This window comes from Grammomys surdaster, unplaced genomic scaffold (genome assembly GCF_004785775.1).
Source record: "Grammomys surdaster isolate TR1022 unplaced genomic scaffold, NIH_TR_1.0 133, whole genome shotgun sequence".
In the NCBI taxonomy this organism is placed as follows: domain Eukaryota; kingdom Metazoa; phylum Chordata; class Mammalia; order Rodentia; family Muridae; genus Grammomys; species Grammomys surdaster.
This window is the reverse complement of record NW_021604591.1, coordinates 12,527,559-12,545,694: the sequence shown is the minus strand read 5'-3', so window position 1 is coordinate 12,545,694 and position 18,136 is coordinate 12,527,559. Positions and strand designations below refer to the sequence as shown.

General features: G+C 42.0%; 1 long non-coding RNA gene across 2 annotated transcripts in view; it reads left to right on the top strand.

Annotated features, from left to right (window-relative positions):
• LOC114616962 overlaps positions 1 to 16,779 on the top strand; it is a 26,603-nt gene extending 9,824 nt beyond the window's left edge. Inside the window, exons 2-4 of one of the 2 annotated variants that reach the window (XR_003710715.1) lie at positions 1,634 to 1,810; positions 14,831 to 14,943; positions 15,650 to 16,779. This is a non-coding gene — a long non-coding RNA (uncharacterized LOC114616962). The remainder of the gene's footprint in view (positions 1 to 1,633; positions 1,811 to 14,830; positions 14,944 to 15,649) is intronic. The other variant, XR_003710716.1, reaches the window with a different exon arrangement.
• Positions 16,780 to 18,136: the final 1,357 nt, after the last annotated feature.

The window sequence follows — 18,136 nt, the reverse complement described above, 5'->3', positions numbered from 1 at the left end:
GGGAGAGGGAGAGGGAGAGGGAACTGGGGATAGTGAAGGAAATGGAGACAGAGAGGGAGAGGGAAAGGGAGAGGGAGAGGGGGATGGGGATGGGGATGGGGAGGGGGAGGGGGAGGGAGCTGGGGATAGTGAAGGAAATGGAGACAGAGAGGGAGAGGGAAAGGGAGAGAGAGATATAGATAGATAGATAGCTCACATTGCAAAGGCAATCCCTCTTACCGGTGCTGGAGAGATGATGGTTCAGAGTGCTTGCTGTTCTTGCAGAGTTTGGTTCTTGTGTCAGGCAGATCACACACACTGTCATTCCATCCATCCCCAATGCCTCTGGGCTCTGAGGGCACCTGCACTTATTTGCACATACTCCTACCCCCAAACTCAGATGCATATAATTACAATGAAAGCAAATATTTATAAAACAAGAAGTCCCTCTTCCTTATCAAGTACTCCTTAAATGGTCTATATACTAATATCACAACAAAAGCCTTCCACTTTCAACCCAAATTTTAGAGGGTACAAACAGTGTTTAAACTCTGACAAAACTGAAGACTGTGAGGTGTAGTTGATGAAAGGACATTAAAGTGTTCAGTTCTACCCAATGTCTTATTTTAACAGTGTGATCCTGGAACCTATCAAAGATGTCATTTTTTCTTCTATGATTATTTTTCTTGCTCTGACTATGAGAATCTCAAGGTCCAATGAACATTACTCAACTAATTGGTTTCTATTGGTGATGCACCTAGTGTTTAAGGCAAGATGCCTTGGAGAAACCATAAGGCATTTTCACTTCGACTGCTGTCTTCATACTTTGCTCATTGTTCCTCCTTGCTTGCTCAGGTTCCTTTCCATGGAATGGATTTACTGGTCATATGTCCTTCATCAGGTCTGTAGAGAGGTATAATCCACACAGGCACAGCTATGGGCTGCTTCCTGTCCAGTTCTTCTCTGGCTTCCTGTCTTTCAGAGGTACTTACACAGGTCTAGGAACTTCTTATAGTCAAGGCATTTATCCTTCACAGCACAGTGATATGTATAGCTTTACAGATGAAGTGGGCACAGGGAGAGTTAGTGACTTGCTCAGTTAAGAACTGGCAAGTAGGGATTTGAAGTCAAGTGGATACCGTGTAGCTTGGGATCTTAACCACTGCATCACTTTCTCACAGGAATGAGTATAATGTGTGTTACAGTGTGCCAGGCATAATTTTTCCTTTTATTATTCTGTTTTTCTTATTTCAGCCTCAGTTTAAAAGCTTGCTAAGGTTCTGGGTGTCCTCAGAAATGTTGACTGAAGGAAGCAAGGCTTTCTTAATGGAGAAGCTGGGATAGTGCATTGGTTCACTTTGGTTGCTGTAACAAGATACTTGAGACAGGCCAACATTGTGAGTAAAAGAGGCTTATTAGCTTAGTTTTGGAGGTTAAGACTTCAAGCTCCAGTGAGTCCATTGGTTCATTTTCTGGTGAAAGGCTGACTGTCAGATGGAATCATAATGGCTGTGGTGTGTGTGTGTGTGTGTGTGTGTGTGTGTGTAAGAGGGGGTTCTCTTGTGTGAGAGCTCAAGGTCCCCACCAGAGCTACCATCATCTTTTCAGTAACCCCAATGATATAATGACCTCCCAATATCTCTGTGTCTTAAAGTCCCCTCCACTTCCACACTGCTGAGCTACAGATGACGCTTCCAACAGATGGACCGTTGGTGCTCAACCCACACGTAAACCATAGCAGACAAGATGATCCCACCCAAGAGGACATGAACTGGAGCATGTTATGTCAATGATCTCTGCTTTTCCAGCATCACTGTGAGCTTCATTAAATGTGAGCATGCAGTACACCTCTTAGGGAGAAGCCAGTTTCTTTGATTTCTTGGAACAGCATCTAGGGTGGTGAATGGACCCTATGGTTTTCTTCCAGAGTGATGATCACACCTGGGCTAATCCATCAGTCAGCAAACGATCTCCAAAGATTCATGGAGATTGAACGTAGTACAAGATCAATATCATATTTCACTGTGCTGGCAATGGGTGTCTGAGATGGCTGCAGGATGAAGGTGAAATGAGTTATTGGATAATTGAGTGGGTTCCCTCTGGGGTTATCTGGATCCATCAGAAATGGACTAGGAGCTTAATATTTTGTTGACCATAGACCCAGAATGAGATAAAATGTCTTTCATTTGATAGCTGCTAAAGTATAACTTGGAAGTGTGATGTAATATTTTGGGCTATAAATCAAAAGCTTGAATATTATGGTGGTAATTGATTGTATGATTATAACTCATGTAGCTTTTGATACTTTTTCAGATGTATGATATCCCCTCCAGGCTTGTATGTTTTTCCCATGTTCACACCAGCACTTCTGAAGCAAAAAGCTTTCATGGATTCATTTTCCTCTCTTTTGTTAATGGTACTGGAACATGAGGGTCAGTTATTTAGCAAATACTCATTCTGTACGTACCAGTTTCTATGGTGGGCAGAATCAAGGAGGCACCTTCCCTGTTACCATGAATCTTTCAGAATTGCAGAAATGGAAGAACTGAATGTCTTGGAGCTAATACTCTCCTGTAAAATGGTTCATGTGAAGAAGAGGCACTAGCTGGAAGGGATATCAGAATCTCTGCTTATTGCTGTTGCTGCTGCTGCTGATGGTAGTGGTGTGTGTGTGTGTGTGTGTGTGTGTGTGTCAGTGGTGTGTAATAGATATGGCTGAGGAATTCTCTTCTTATTGCAGTATCTGAGACTTGACTTAGGGTCTCTGCTAGGAATAAAAGGAGGGTAGGATGCCTCACTTTTCAGTGACAAATTATACCCAGACCTTACAGTATTATTGCAGTTACGGCTTTTTTCTTGCCACATGATATATTTTTCTAGCTTTGGTGTTTGTTCTTGATGGTTAAACATCTGTTGCTGAGTTCTGGGCATTAGTCATCAAATGCTCACTATTTATTGATCAGAGCTGGTGCACACAGCCTCAAAGAACCAGAGATGAGCTGGAACACCACCATGTACTCTGAATACAGAGATCTTGGAGTATTGGATAGATAGCATCAAGAAACTGAAGTTACTGCAGAATCTGGAGAAAGGAAGTCAGCTACTAGGGAGGAAGAGTTGATCCTCTGCCCAGCAACAGGAAAAAATATTGAGAGCAAACAAATGGACATAGAAAGGGTCAAAGTGCAAATACTCAGATTCAAATCTCAAATCGGGAGCCTACCCAACAGGTCTGAATCAGATTATTTATTAAGACCAAGTTTTTATAAGCCTCATTGTTACTTTTCTTATGCATGTGTGTGCTTATATATGTGCATGTGTGTTTGGTACAGTGTATATGTGCATATATGTGTGTAGACAAATGGACAAATTCAAGTGTTGTTCTTTGGGTGGGATCTGCCTTACTTTTCTGAGACAGGATCATCACTAGCTTGGAGCTCTCCAGTGAGCCCCAAGGTTCTTCCTTTCCTTGCATCCCCAGCACCGAGAATGCTGACATTACAAATGCATGCCACTGTCCTTGGCATTTCTATATGGGTTCTGGGGTTGAACTCAGGTCCTCGTCTTTACAGGGCAAGCACTTTATCAAAGGCACTTTCTCCCCAGCTCTCATGACTACTTCAGACCACCGAACTGAAGCATTGAATGTCCAGTTTCATGAGTGTGTTCTGAAAACACTCAAATGTTATGTGATAATCAGAACTAGGGAATATGAAGTATGCATGGTGGTAAGCACCTAGAATCCCAGCACTCGGGAGGCAGAGACATCTGAGTCTCTATAAATCTGAGGCCAGCTTTGATCTACACACTAATACAGATCAAAGCTACATAGTAAGATAGATAGATAGATAGATAGATAGATAGATAGATAGATAGATAGAGGTGTGTGAAGATTATCAACTTTTTCAATTTTTTATGTTTCCCTTCCTGTCTGGAGTATTTTTTCATTTTCTACCTAAGCAGTTGTGTTTTCTCACCAGGAAATGAACAAAACAGTTTGAGAGTTTCCCTGAAATAGTAGTTCACGAGATGAGACTACTTGGGGGAACATGAGGCATTAGCTTGAATCCAGAGGCTTCCGTGTCTCCGCCGGAAGTGTTTGGGCCTGTTAGAGGTACTTTGCCTGTGTGCAGTGATTAGCGATACCCTTTTGGCACTTTGTAAGTATTAGGCAGAGATGCTAATCATCCTGCAACTCCCAAGACAGTCCTACACAATAATGAGTTGCATAACTCAAAACAGCAGTGATTGAGAAGCATCAACAGGGGCAGGAACAGCTGGCAACCAGAGTGTAAAACCTCTGAAACGGTGTTCATGCCAAAGATACTCTCAACAACATGGCTAGATTTGTGGAACTAGGAAAGAAGCCTAGGAACTTCTTTCCTACTCTAGTCGCATTGCAAACCAGTGATTGGTCAGTTAAACACAGTGTGAGGGAATGCACCAGTTGCTATGTCCTTCCTCATGCCCCACAATATTCTTTTAGACAGCTAAAGGCTTATGTGGAAGGTTAAGGTGAATTCACAGATGACAGCACACATACACATAACTACTACTCATCAGCTCAAATAACCTCTAACTTAAAAGGGAGCAGATAGTGACATCTAAGATGTGTTGTCACTACTGTTTCTTGGTGCCTTGACCCCTAGCAAAAGAACTCCTCCCTAGAGGTACAGAGCCTGGACTTAGGTTTTTTATCGGTTCACGTAATCTCACTGTTTGCTTATCTCTAGTCTTCTTTTCCACATCTACCATTTTTTAATGTCAGCCTCAATTATGATTCAGTGAGAAGTTTGATAGAGCCCTGAACAAACTGCAATTCTTCTGTCCTTTACAATCCTACCTCCTTTATCATCTGAAACTTTCACCTGGGCTGCCTGATTCTTCTGAGGGATTTTAACAAAAGGCCGGGAGAAATTTATTATGCAAATGGAATAGAGGGTAAGGTGAGCAGAGATAAGAACCTACAAATTCTACATACAGTCAGTTTGGCTGCAAGGCTTGTTCAGAAAATATCAATTGGGTCCAATAAGATTGAAATCTTAGAGGAAAATTTGAGCGTGATGTGGAATCTTTTGAATTGGCTGACGCTTGATTGGTGAGGGAATGAATGCAGAAACCATATTCTGCTTTATTGAGTGGCAGAGAAAATATAAAGTGCCTTCCCCAGCTCTCTGGGCTTGTTAAAAGCCATGTCTACCCACATCTACTTTTTGGGTATTCAGTCTGATTCCAGTCAACCTCCAGGGTATGCAATCTTTCCAATACTCAAGATCACAGGCAAACTCAGGTCTTGCTCAAGGTAGAGTCCAGCTTACTGCAGTAAACGTAGGTTTCATAACACTTGAACATGTGCAAATCTGTTGCCAAGTTCATTTGGTCCTTATTCTTGTATATATGTCACCCACATCATTTCAAATGTCATGTCCCTAGTCTCTTTTTCTCCTGTAAATTTTTATTACACACTTTTTCATAGTATGATGATTATTTTAGGAAGTCATATGTCAAATTCTAACAGAACAGATGCATTTTTTTTGCTTCTTTTTTGCTATCCAAGTTAAATGGTCAATTAAAACTGCTTATAAGGAAGAGAATGTGGGGCACACATCTTTCTTACTCACCGTAGCAAAACTCTTATTCAGTAAGAAGTTGTAAAAGTCTTCATCAAGACAGGACTAAAGGCTGGGAGAGTTGGCTCAGCAGTTGAGAGTACTAGCTGCTCTTGCCAAGGACCTATGTTTGAATCCCAGCATCCACACGGTGGCTTGCAACCACCTGTGACTCTAGTTCAGGGATCCAACTTCTCTTCTGATCTCTATTGGCTCCTGCAAGTGGTACACATACATATACTTAGGCACATACACATGAACATACAATAAACAAATAATAAAAAAGAGATAGAACCAAAGATAAGTTTTAGGGAAAAAAAGCAAAGCTGTGTATCTATACATCAAATGACCAAGAACTTACTTTGTTATGTTATTTCTTAGATCTTATTTTGTAAGTTATTTTTGTGTGTGTGTGTTTAGCATGGCAGGGGAGAATGTAAGCTCAGTGCTGGGCATCTTCTACACCTTCATCTATCGAGCATTCCTACCCTTCTTGATCATTTTTTTCAATTTTTGTCTTCAAGACATAGTAATTTCTTCATATGTATTCATAGAAAACAAATTATAAAAAATGAGCTTAGAAATGTATTCTAAACATTAACCAATGAATCAGCATATAATAGCATCAATGACATAGATTCTTTTCGATTTTGAAATAATACTTAAAATCAATCTTTTGCCTGAATGTGACAAAACAAGTTTTGGAATAGCTTTTGTGAAATCAGGCCCATTTAGAGAAAGATAGAAAAGTTAAAGAAGTAGGAACCAGGGCTTACAAAAGGACTTATCATGTCTTTTGTCCAGCTTAGCCACCACATCTGGTCTCTCTATTCCTATCCTTTTCTCTGTCTTGAGCATCTACCTTCTGAACAGTGTGAGCTATGTCCTCACGTCTACCCCTGAACCCTTAGAGGCAAAATAAAAATGGAGGACTGGCAAGATGGCTTATTCAGTGAAGTACTTATCACACACAGATGAGGTCCTGAGCTCAGGTCCTCAGCACCCTCGCAGAAAGCTGGGTGGAGGAGTATATATCTCTAATCCTAGCCCTAGGGAGCTAGAGTCAGGAGGCTCTTTGGGGATTACTGCTCAGTCAGTCTAGGATATCAGTGAGATTTAGGCTTAGTAAGAGACCTTGTATCATTAAAATAAAGGTGGAGAAGTGATTGAGGAAGACATTCAACATAGATGTGTACATGCACACAAATGCATATCACACACACACACACACACACACACACACACACACATACAGGGGGGTGTCACAGGAGTAAACTTCTAATGGTAGAATTTGAGACATTGAAGAGAGTATTTCTGAGTTTTATCTAGCGACTAAAGATTAATTAAAATAGAAGTTGTATTTGAGGACATTCATATCTAGAAAAACACATGCAACTGGGCTCAATAACATTCCTGATAGAATAAAGTCGAGTGGAGACTATCAATTCTAAGCCTTCAAATGCTTCTCAGATATTTTCTTGGTAGTATGGTGTGAAGATAACTAGAAAGTCCAGGTTTCAATGTAAACTGAGTGCTTCTCTTCTTTCATTTGCCGTTAACTATCAATCACTTTTTAGCAAGGAGTAGGGCCTCATGAATGGTGTGATGGAATATTGACTGAGGTTTTATAGGTCTTGTACAGCTAATCACAGCTACAGTTCATGAGTGCCTAAATGGCAAGCAGACCAGACTAGCAATGGCAATTTGATGGGCTTTTGCATATGCTAAGCTTAGACTATATTTGGGAGTGCTGAAGGGCAAAACTGTTCATTGCAGATGGGGAACTCCCCAAACCAGAGCATCTTGAGGTTCAGAAGCTAGGAAGAACTGTAGAAAGCTAAAGCCTGGACTAAGGAGGGCACCAGCAGAGAGTTCCTGTGAGAGCTATACACTGTAACTCTTCCTGGGAGCTTCATGGCTTTGGTGCTGCCTGCGGCTGTGGAAAAGAACATTGCTTTATGCTGAATAGTCATCCTAAAGAGGCGGGTTTCCATCAGACACAGTCAGCGAGAAATCTCTGATCTATTTGCAGAGATCAAGGACTGAACCAAAACTCTCTTTATGGACGGCAGAGTTGAGTGCTTTGTGCACAGGATGCCAGAGGATGAGCCTTTGACTATAATGGGGGTAGTCTCTGAGCAGGCATTGTGACATGCATGTTCTTTTTTCTTTCTGATGCATTGTGCCTCTTTTATTGGCTATTTTCTTTATTTACATTTCAAATATATTATCCTCTTTCCCAGGTTTCCCTCCAGAAACCCCCTATCCCATCCCCCCTTGCTTCTATGAGGGTGCTCTCCCTCCCACCCACCCACTCCCACCTCACTGCCCTGGCATTCCTCTACACTGGAGCATCAAGCCTTCACAGGACCAAGGGCCTCTCCTCTCATTGATGCCCAACAAGGACATCCTTTGCTATATATGCAGCTGGAGCCTTCATGTGAACTCTTTGGTTGGTGGTTTAGTCCCTGGGAGCTCTGGCTGGGGGAGGGTTGGTTGTTTGATAGGGTTGATCTTCGTATGGGGTTGCAAACTCCTTCAGCTCCTTCAGTTCTTTCTCTAACTCATCCATTGGGGTCCCCGTGCTCAGTCCAGTGGTTGGCTGCAAGCACCTGCCTCTGCATTTGTCAGGCTCTGGCAAAGCTTCTCAGTGACATTCGTATTCTTAAGATCAGTGTTGTGCAGATATTTACTCTGAACTGAAACAGTCTTTCTTAGAGGAAGGCTCCTTAAGACTCAGCAAGTAATTTACAAGACCCTCAAGTCTTAGCAAGTTCTTAAAATTTACAAGATTCACAAAGCTCTTCCTCCAGGTTATATGAGTTTTTTCTTGCCAGGGATAGAAGACTCTGACCAGCTAAACTGTCTGCAAGTTATGTAGTAAGCGAAAGAGCTAGAGCTTTGCTTTGTCAGCTTTCAGTTGTCACTCATGGTGGGGCAGGCTTGTCAGTGACAATGCTGAGTCATTCATTCTCCTAGAAACAATCCCTCATTTATAGTCCTGGAGCTAAAAGCAATAAACTGACTCACTGGCTCACCAAGCTCTGCTTGGCTAGTTTTGGTGGTTCTTTTTTTTTTTTTGCTTTGTTGTTGGTCCTTTATCTGTGATGAACAGACATTTGTTCACATCTTTCCAGGAAACGTCACATAACAACAGGCACTGTGACAGTGTATTTTTTAATTAATTAATTAACTTTCCATCCCAGTCACATCTTTTTTCCCTCCTCTCCTCCCAGTCCTACCTCATACTCCCTCTCCCCATTCCCGTCTCCGTCTCCTCGTCTGAGAAGGGAAGACCGCCATGAGTACTAACCTGCCTTGGCACATCAAGTCACAGCAGGACTAGTTGAATTCATTCATACTATGCCCAGAAGCTCATAAGTGAGTACAGGGCACAGAACATGGGTTTGCAGCCCAGACTCTGGCAGTGACTTCTGATGCTGTCTATTACTAGCTGGATGATTTTGAATAAGTCCCTAAGATATTCTGCTTTTTTATTTTTTATTTGAAATACCAATTAAGTATCATCATTCTTATATTAGTTCATTTATTCATTTATTCACTAAATATTTGTGGAATGTCTGCAATGTGCAGGATACTGGACTTAGATACTGTGTATAACAAACAAATATCACTGTCTTAATAGAGATAATTTTAAATAAGGTATTGTATAAGCATACATGATGTTTTAAAAGTCATAATGATGATGGTGGTAATGATTGTGATGTTAAACTAATAAACACAACTTTTTACTGTTTCAGACAGCTGTGTTATCCACCCCCTGACTATCCTTCTAAGCATGGTGAATATACAGCATCAGCAATTTCCTTCCCTCAGAGCAGAGATCCCATTTTCTCTGTCATTCTAGACAAGTTTGGTGCAGTTTTAGTATTCATAATTGTCCCTACACAAGCTCCCAGAGCCCCCAGGGCCAGGCGTGCCAAGGTCTTTAAGATGCACCTCCCTTCACTCTCTGTCACAGGCAAATATGTCATTGATGTGTAATTAATGACGAGGGAGTCAGGATCCTAGCATTAACACACACCAATCAAGGCCTTGTCAGTGTGTGAGGTGTCAACGGGATTTCTGTTCTTTTAGCAATATTTATTGTTACAAAATGCTAGTCAGTCTAGTGGGGAAGGGAAGTGCCTCACAGCAGTGGTGATGTGCCTGTTTACAGCCAGCTACAGAGGCAGCATCAGCTGGATCCTGTGACTAATTCAGGACTCTGCAGGCAGAAGTAGATGAGGGAGCTGGAGGGAAGGTCCTTCTGATTAAAATGTGTGTAGCATGCAGATTCGTTCTGAGTGAAGATTTAGAATTTTTTGTTCACTCCAGCAATACGATTTCACTGAGCATTTCCTGGGTATCCAGCACCAAGCTTGGCCTGTAGGCAACATGATGTGCCTTTTGAGTTCAGCAATTTTACATTTTCTTGGTGGAAAGCATGAGATCTTAGTGCCTTCCCACGGCATGCCTTCTAAGTACTCATCTTTATTTTTCTGCCTGTGGTTAGATCGATACAACAGTGGGTCACTGTAATTCCAGCTCCTGACATTTGGAAAGAGACAGTGAAGAACTCGAAGAAGGCTCGTTGTCACTGCCTATCAGCTTATCTTTCTCTAGGGAGACAGAACACTCTCAGACCCAAGTTATCTGAAGTGGACTTATTACTTACAGATATGCAGCAAGGGGTCATAGAAGTCTGGGATGCAAGTCTGCAAGTCCACTTCCAAGGCCCTGGAAGGCTAGCTTAAGGTAGATAGACTTGCCTCCAAGGTCATGTACATTGCAGACAAAGGAATGTGGAAAGCATCCTGTTTAGGGCTCTCTCCTGGAGAACAACAGGACTCTGGTTTGGAATACTGTTTCTAAAGAGGTTGCAATAGAATCCTTGATTTGATGAGCAATCCCTCCACATCTCAGGAAGTTTTAGTCCCCACACATTCCACAGTCAGTTTTGAGACCTCCAAATGATAAATAAGGAAGAACTGGGTTGGCTCAAGGCAACTCATAGAACTTTTCTTCAAAGAAAGACACAAAGATGGAAAAGAATGAATGCTATCTTTCTTTGTCTTTGAAGTCTCCACGAGCATCTGAAGTGTGATAGTAATCAATAAGCCAAAACAACTCCATGCTCCATCTATAATTGATTTCAGTGTACTTATTAGACCATATGTGTTAGGTTATTAGGTTCTGAGCACTGATAATATTCCCCTGTCATAGTTATGTTTTAGTCCTTGAAAACCTTCATAGGAATTGATGTAAAGCCTTAAAATTTTACTTTAAAGTTTGATATAGGCTCTTACGTATCTCAGGCTATACTTACTATGTAGCTTATAATGACCTTGAGTTGAACCTCCTGAATGATGGGATTATAGGTGTCTGTTGTGTGTGCCACTGTGTCTAGGTTATGGAGTGCTGAGGATCAAACTGGGGACTCTGGATGTTAGGAAGCAATTTTCCAACTGAGACATATCTCCCGGACAAGACTGACAATATCTTAAATATTATGTACTACCTTACCCAATACCCAACAAAAACTCCTGTCTTTCCAGTCTTCTTCTTTTTTTTTTTTCTATCACAAAACTTATTTCTTGTTCTCTTTGCTTCTACTGCAGCCATAGCTATTCTGTATCTCCTGGGCCATGGGGTATCACCTTGACCCTTCTTTTGTCTTGATCATGCCAGGCTTTTCATCCCTTAGACCTTTTGCTGAGTTTTCTATACATTCCCTTCTTGGGATCTGTTTGGCCATCTGCTTTTCAGTTCGTGTACCCAGATGGCTGTGTGCTGTCGGGAGGAGAAATACTAATGACTGTGAAGGTGTGGTTTCCAACTTTAGCTTCACTCTCCATGCTGCTCTGCCAATCTCTTACGTGGCCCCAGGTTGTCTCCTTATTTGTTCTGACACAGCTCTATTCACTCTTCAAATTTATTCCTCTGAGTTGAGCTTGCTAGGCACAAACTTTATCTACTATTTGTTCTCCAACTGCTAGGGGTGGAATCATGTTGCAAAGTATTTCTCTTTTTTAAAAAAGTTATTAATCATTCCATTCATTTACATCTCCAATGATATCCCATTTCCCAGTTACCCCTCTGCCATCCCGTATCCCACATCTGCCCTCCCCCTCCCTTTTGCCTGTTTGAGAATGCAAAGTATTTCTTAAAAAGGTATTTCCACAACATTTCAGAAGAAGAAAGGATAACCCTGTGTGTAGATTACTTGAGAAGAGGAGGAGGGGAATTTCCTGGACTTTTCACAAAAAGTGGACAGGGAAGGAAAGTAATGATGGCTCTAGTGTCAGACAGGCTTCCTTTGTAAGTAATGGTAGCTTAGTTCTCTGTGGATTCACGACTGAGCACAGGCTTCAGGTTGTGCTGTGAAGGACAACAATGCTGAAACACAGGTGATTTTCAGTCTGTGAGTCAAAGCTGCTTCACTGGAAATCATTACTTCCCTGCTACACCTAGTTCACTGCAATCCCCTTTCTCAGGAGGGCCAGCCTTTGGACCACCTGGTTAAGCCTCCGAAACCCTGGGTTGAGAGCTACCTAGTTCTTACCTATCATGCTTTCTCTCTCTCCATTACATTAGTATTTTCATTAATTTATTTATTCACTTTACATACTGATCACAGTCCCCCACCGTCCTCTTCTCCCAGTCCTACCCTCCCCCTTCCTTCCTTCCTTCTCCTTAGAGAAGTACCAACCTGCCATGGCACATCAAGTCCCAACAGGACTAAGCACATCCCCTCCCACTGAGACCAGACAAGGCAGCCCAGTTAAGGGAAAGGGATCTAAAGGCAGGCAATAGAGTCTCAGTCAGAGGTGGCCCTTGATCCAATTGTTAGAGGACCCACATGGAGACCAAGCTGCACATCTGCTATAAATGTGTAGGTCTTTGGTTGGTGGTTCAGTTTCTGTGAGCCTCCATAGGCCCAGGTTTGTTGGCTCTGTGCCAAGGACCAGCCTCAGCTTGGAGAGAAATTCTGAGAGAAGGGGTAATTTGAGAGCGGCAAAAACCATGGGTCCAAGCTGATGACCTAAGTTCTGCTCGAGACAGCTCTCTAGATTGATTTTTCTTCTGTTCTGCTTTCTCTGGAGATGTCCAGACAGCTCTCTCTATGTTCCACTTGACAGTTCTCTGAATCCTTTGCAACCTTTGCAGACCAAAAGCCCAGTTTGTAGTTTTACATACCAATCCAGCCATTTACTCTAGGTTCCCTTTTGATTATCCTATGAATCCACATCCCATGACCTCAACTCCTTGATTGGGGTAGACTGCAAGCACATACACACCTTTTTTTTTTTTTTTTTAACATTGCAAAATAATTCAGAGAACTGTCTGACTTTGAAAAGCAGAGGCGGTAAGCTAGCTACCGTTTCTACCATGCCTGGGCCTGGACCTGAACTTTCTCTGTCCCAGGCTGACCTTGAAGTCTGGAATCTGTCTGCTTTAGTAAGCATAAGCAAAAAACTTGGCTGGGAGGGATCTCCTTTGATCACCACTCCCTAAATCTCTTTATTTCTTTCCTTTAGTATCTTTCTGACAAGCTGGCTTATGGAGCAGCTGCTTTTGTTCTTTTAGATTTGTGAAGTCATTCATATAATTCATATTGTATCTTTATATTTTGCAGAGTTGAGAAATTATGTATTTTTGAGCTCATGTTTTTATAGTTCTTTTCTACAACTCTAAGGGTTGTCCTGAAGGTCCCAGAGTTTACCATTTTGCTGAGACATTAGCCACAACTTCTCCTCCCAGACTCATGCTGACTCTGATTAATGCTAACAGGGAGGAATGTGAAAATATGTACATTATTATATTTTTGCTTATTTCTTTTGGTTCCTGGGCCTTAAATAGGCTGACTAACTTTGTGAAACAACAGATAGATAATTTGGTAGCAAAACCTCCATAGCTAACTTATGATAATGTATCTGAGGTTGTTACTCGATCCAGGGTGTTCTCAAAACCCATTTCCACCTAACCTAAAAGAGGGGACTTCTGCCCCTAGACCAAGCAGAGAGGGGCCATCCAGAACCCCTCTGATTGGTGATCTGAACTCTTGCTTAGGCTGCGAGGCTAAGCACTGCAAGAGAATATAAATAAAAGTTAAAAATATCTCATGATGACATGTCCCCTGAACCTTCACCCAGCTTGATACCCTGTTCTGAAAGATATCTTTACTACCCCATCCCCCAACACCCATGGTCCAGTGTCATCCCCTTCCCCACGTCCTGCCTTTATGTGTTTATAATCCCTGTGTGAATAAGTAAAAATTATGATTTGATTTAAAAATAAATAAAAAGAAAGAAAAAAAGAAAATATGTGCATTATTATACAAATGAGTCTTACGCCCACAGCAGCCATTGACACTCGTGGAGGTCCAGGCCCTGTTGGCCCTGTTCCAGGAGTTGGAACCTTGTTGTTCTATCCCAATCAAGGCCATACTGGACCTGGCAGCTTGGTAGGTCATCTTGTGATGCCCTTGACTTCTCTGGTTCCCCCAATCCTTCTCTCAACTACTCTACAGTACTCCCTGAACTCTGCCTAATGATTGGCTGTGACGGAGGTGGTGTGGGGGTAGGTGTGTTCCTGGGAAGATATGGGAGTGACCTTAGCTGAGACTCCGCTCAGTGGGGGATGTGGAGCCTGAAATGGTCACCTCTTATATCCAGATAGGGCTTCCAGTGTAGGGAGGGGGACATCAAACCAGCCACAAAACCTTTGGCCCAAAATTTGCCCTGCCTTCAAAATGTGTGAGGATAAAGATGGAGCAGAGATTGAGGGATGACCAAAAATTGACTGTCTCAACTTGAGACCCACCTGAAGGGAGAGAGCTAACCCCTGACACTTTTAATGATACTCTGCTATGCTTGCAAAGAGGAGCCTAGCATAACTGCCATCTGAGAGGCTTCATCCAACACATCATTTATCTAGGGATATTAGGCTGCTTCTGTTAGGGTGTAATTATATTTGAGTGTGTCAAAGGTTTTTGACTGATAGTCAGGCACCTGACTCTTGAATTTGAAAGTCATGTCTTTCAACCCCCCTTTTGTCCTTCTATCTGTATATTTGCCTTGTGTGATACACTTACAAAATATAGCTTTGTCTTATATTTCATCTCCTTTTAGCTAATCTCTGTATTTAATGTTGAAAGGAAGAAAATAATGATGTTTATACTACAGAGAACAACATGAATGACAAGTCAAAATACCATCTTGCTGCATTTTGTCTGACAGTGTCCCACTGCCTGGAGGTCACCATTGGATAGACTTTTGATGCCTGACAAGGGTATGCACTGGCCTTGTGTTGACTCTGAAGTTGATGCCACTAGATGATGCTTAGAACTGAGGTAATTAAAACAGTATTTTTATTCATGTGCATGGATATTTATCTGCATATTTGTGTATGTACCATGTGCATGCTTAATGCTGTAGGAGGCCATCAGAGGGTATCAGATCCCCTGGAACTGGAGTTTCTGATAGTTACGAACGCATGCTGGGAGCAGAACCTGGGTCTTCTATGAGGGCAACATGCTCTCTTGATCACTGAGCCATCTCTCTCACCCCAGGAACGAGATCATTATGTCAGCCGCATCCTCTATTGTTGAGCCAAAGCCTCTGCGTCTTAGTTTAAAGTTCTTTAAAAATGATGCTTTTCTTCTCAAGGATAATTTAAAATAAATCAGCATAGGACAATGGTTCTCAAACTGTGGATTGTGACCCCTTTGTGGGTTGAATGACCCTTTCACAGGGGATCACACCTAAGACTATCAGAACACAGATATTTACATGACAATTCACAACAGTAGCAAAATTGCTGTTATGAAGCAGTAACAAAAATAATTTTATGGTTGGGTGTCACCACATCATGATGAACTGTATTAAAAGGTCACAGCGTTAAGAAGGCTGAGAACCACTGGCATAGCAAGTGCTATGTTACTTTGTGACCTTATCATCCATCATTTCAGTTGTCCTGCCTCGTATGCTTGCTAAAAGAAGAAAATACAAATGGGCACATCAGAGAAATACTAATTTAAACTGCTTTTGAGATTTCAGCTCACAATGATCGGAAAGAATACCATCAAGCAAGTGAATTGGGATGAATACTGGGTGAGAACATGTCTTCTGGTGCGTGTGTAAAGTGTTGAAGTCAGTATGGAAACCCTGTGGAGTTCTCAAAAACCTGAAGTCAGAACTGCCACTTGAATCAGCTGTACCACTCTTGGGCATATATGCAGCAGAGGCATATGTGTGCATCCACGCTCAGACCTGCTCCAGTCACAGTATGCGGGATGGAAGCAGCCTCGATGCCTGTCCATTGACGGCTGATTGCACATGGGAGACGCAGTTCGAATAAACAGCATTGTTCACCTGTGAAGAAAATTTGAAAGAAATGGATGGATCTTGAGATTACTATATTAAGTGATGCAACCCAGACAAGGAACAGGAAATTACACATGTTCTTTCTCACATGCAGAGCCTACCCTCCAGTCCTCGTCTACGTACGTTAGTGCAGGTGTGAGTCAGGGTGTTTGTAGGTCACAACAATGCTTTACTTTTGTTCCTGCATTCAGATCTCTCCCCTTAAGAACTGAATATAAGTCCTTGTGCTATACTAGACTAGATCCAGCTCAGTGATGTGTGATACGTAATGTGCTGCACACCAATACCTTACTGTCCACTCTCCTCACTGTCCAGGGGTTCTTTCTTGTTCTTCTTCTCTTTCTCTCCATCTCCTTTCCCCCTTTCTCTCATACGCACACACATTTAGCCTCATCCTTTCCATTAAGGCGTTTAGCTGAGGAATGATTTTTCAACCTCCACTTATATAATTTACTGTAAAGATTACTTGAAGCCATAGATGTTGTCAGTATCCATATTTTCCCAGTACCTTTAGCATATGAGCAGTATGCTATTCACCCCAGGTCATCAGAATCTAATCTTATTTTGAAGAAAAGAGAAAACAAAACCAACGGCTGCTACAAGTTAACATTTAGAGTTAACTAAGAGTTGTGACATCCTCTCCTGGACTCTGCTGGTACTGGCTTTCATACAGGCACATGACTGCACATGGATATACACGTGTGCATATTATTAAAAGGAAAATAAGTCTTTAAAGAGATGTGGTTAACAGTCACAGTATGATTCCTTAAAAATTAAAACCATATATTAGTTAAAAATTTTAATTGCTTTTATGTATATGGGTCTTTTGTCTACACATATGTCTTTGTACCACAGTGCAGTGCTGGAAGAGGCCAGAGGGAGGCACTGTGTATTCTGGAGCTGGAGTTGTGAGTCACCTGATGTGGGTTACTGGGAGCTACATGACTTGATTGTCAGCCATCAAAGACAGAATTCTGGTTTATACTCTGTGTGTGTCCTGCATTGTGAAAGCTTCAAAGTATGTAAGGGATGACTTATTAATCTCCATTCAACTTTTTTTGTGAGAGATTCAACAATCTCATCATTGACATTCTCCTTTCGGCACTTTTGGAGAGTACGTCCGAGGCAGAGTGGAGTTTATTAGGAATTGTGTGCGAACACCCTTCACAAGACTAATTTAGAGTCTTTATGACTCAGTGGAGGCTGTCAATCCTAAGTTATTTGACATTTAATTCCTGCTGATGTAAATTTTATATGACAAATAGTTTCATTTAATTGTGTCACCTCTGGCTTATGTACACTATAAAAGGTTTCAGTTTTAACAGTTAGCAACAGAAGAGCCATGACTGCAAAGATAATGTCAGGGCATCTTGCAAGGGTGCAGCAGGTTGGGGAAGGGTGGGTGGCTCTGAGAGCAAAGGAAGGATGCTGGACTTAGGACAGCCGCAGCCCATGCCTCTATTGAGAGTAGCTGTCCTGACAAGGGCGTTAGCTCTCAGGACCTTGACTGATGGCCACTCTCATTCTTGGTGATGAGTACACATCTTCCCCCTCCCCCCACCGCCTCACAGCTCCTGTATTCTTTCTTGAAGGAGTTTCACAAAGAATACATCATTTCATGAAATTCCCTGACTGTATCTGCGTTTCTTCACATAGAGCATACACAGTCATGATGAATCCCTCTAAATAATGGGAAAATGCTCTCCCCTCTCGGTCCTTTCCTTGTTCCTCCAAGTCTAGTGACACCAATGGCTCTTAATAAAGAGACATGCCACCTGACAAAGGGAAATACTTATCTGTAAGTAATCTCCTTATGAAATTCTTATGGAGTTAATATAATTTGCTGGGACCCTATTTTCAACCACACTTCCATGAGTCCAGGTGCTGGGATGTCTCTTTGCTCTACCCATGCCCTGCTCGATTCTTGCTACTAACAGATTTTTTAAAATGAAAACAAACATAGAGACCCAAGTAGGAAAACCCCAGAAATGAAACCTGGGGAAAAGGTATGTGACCTGAGGATGTGGCTGGGTGGTGGGGCAGGGCTGGGAGTGACAGATAAGGGAACGTGCTGAGAAGTATCTTCTTGTCTGTCACCCTTGGCTGACTTACAGCAAATTTGAGGTATGTTGAAGTGCATATAAAGAATTTGCCAGGGGC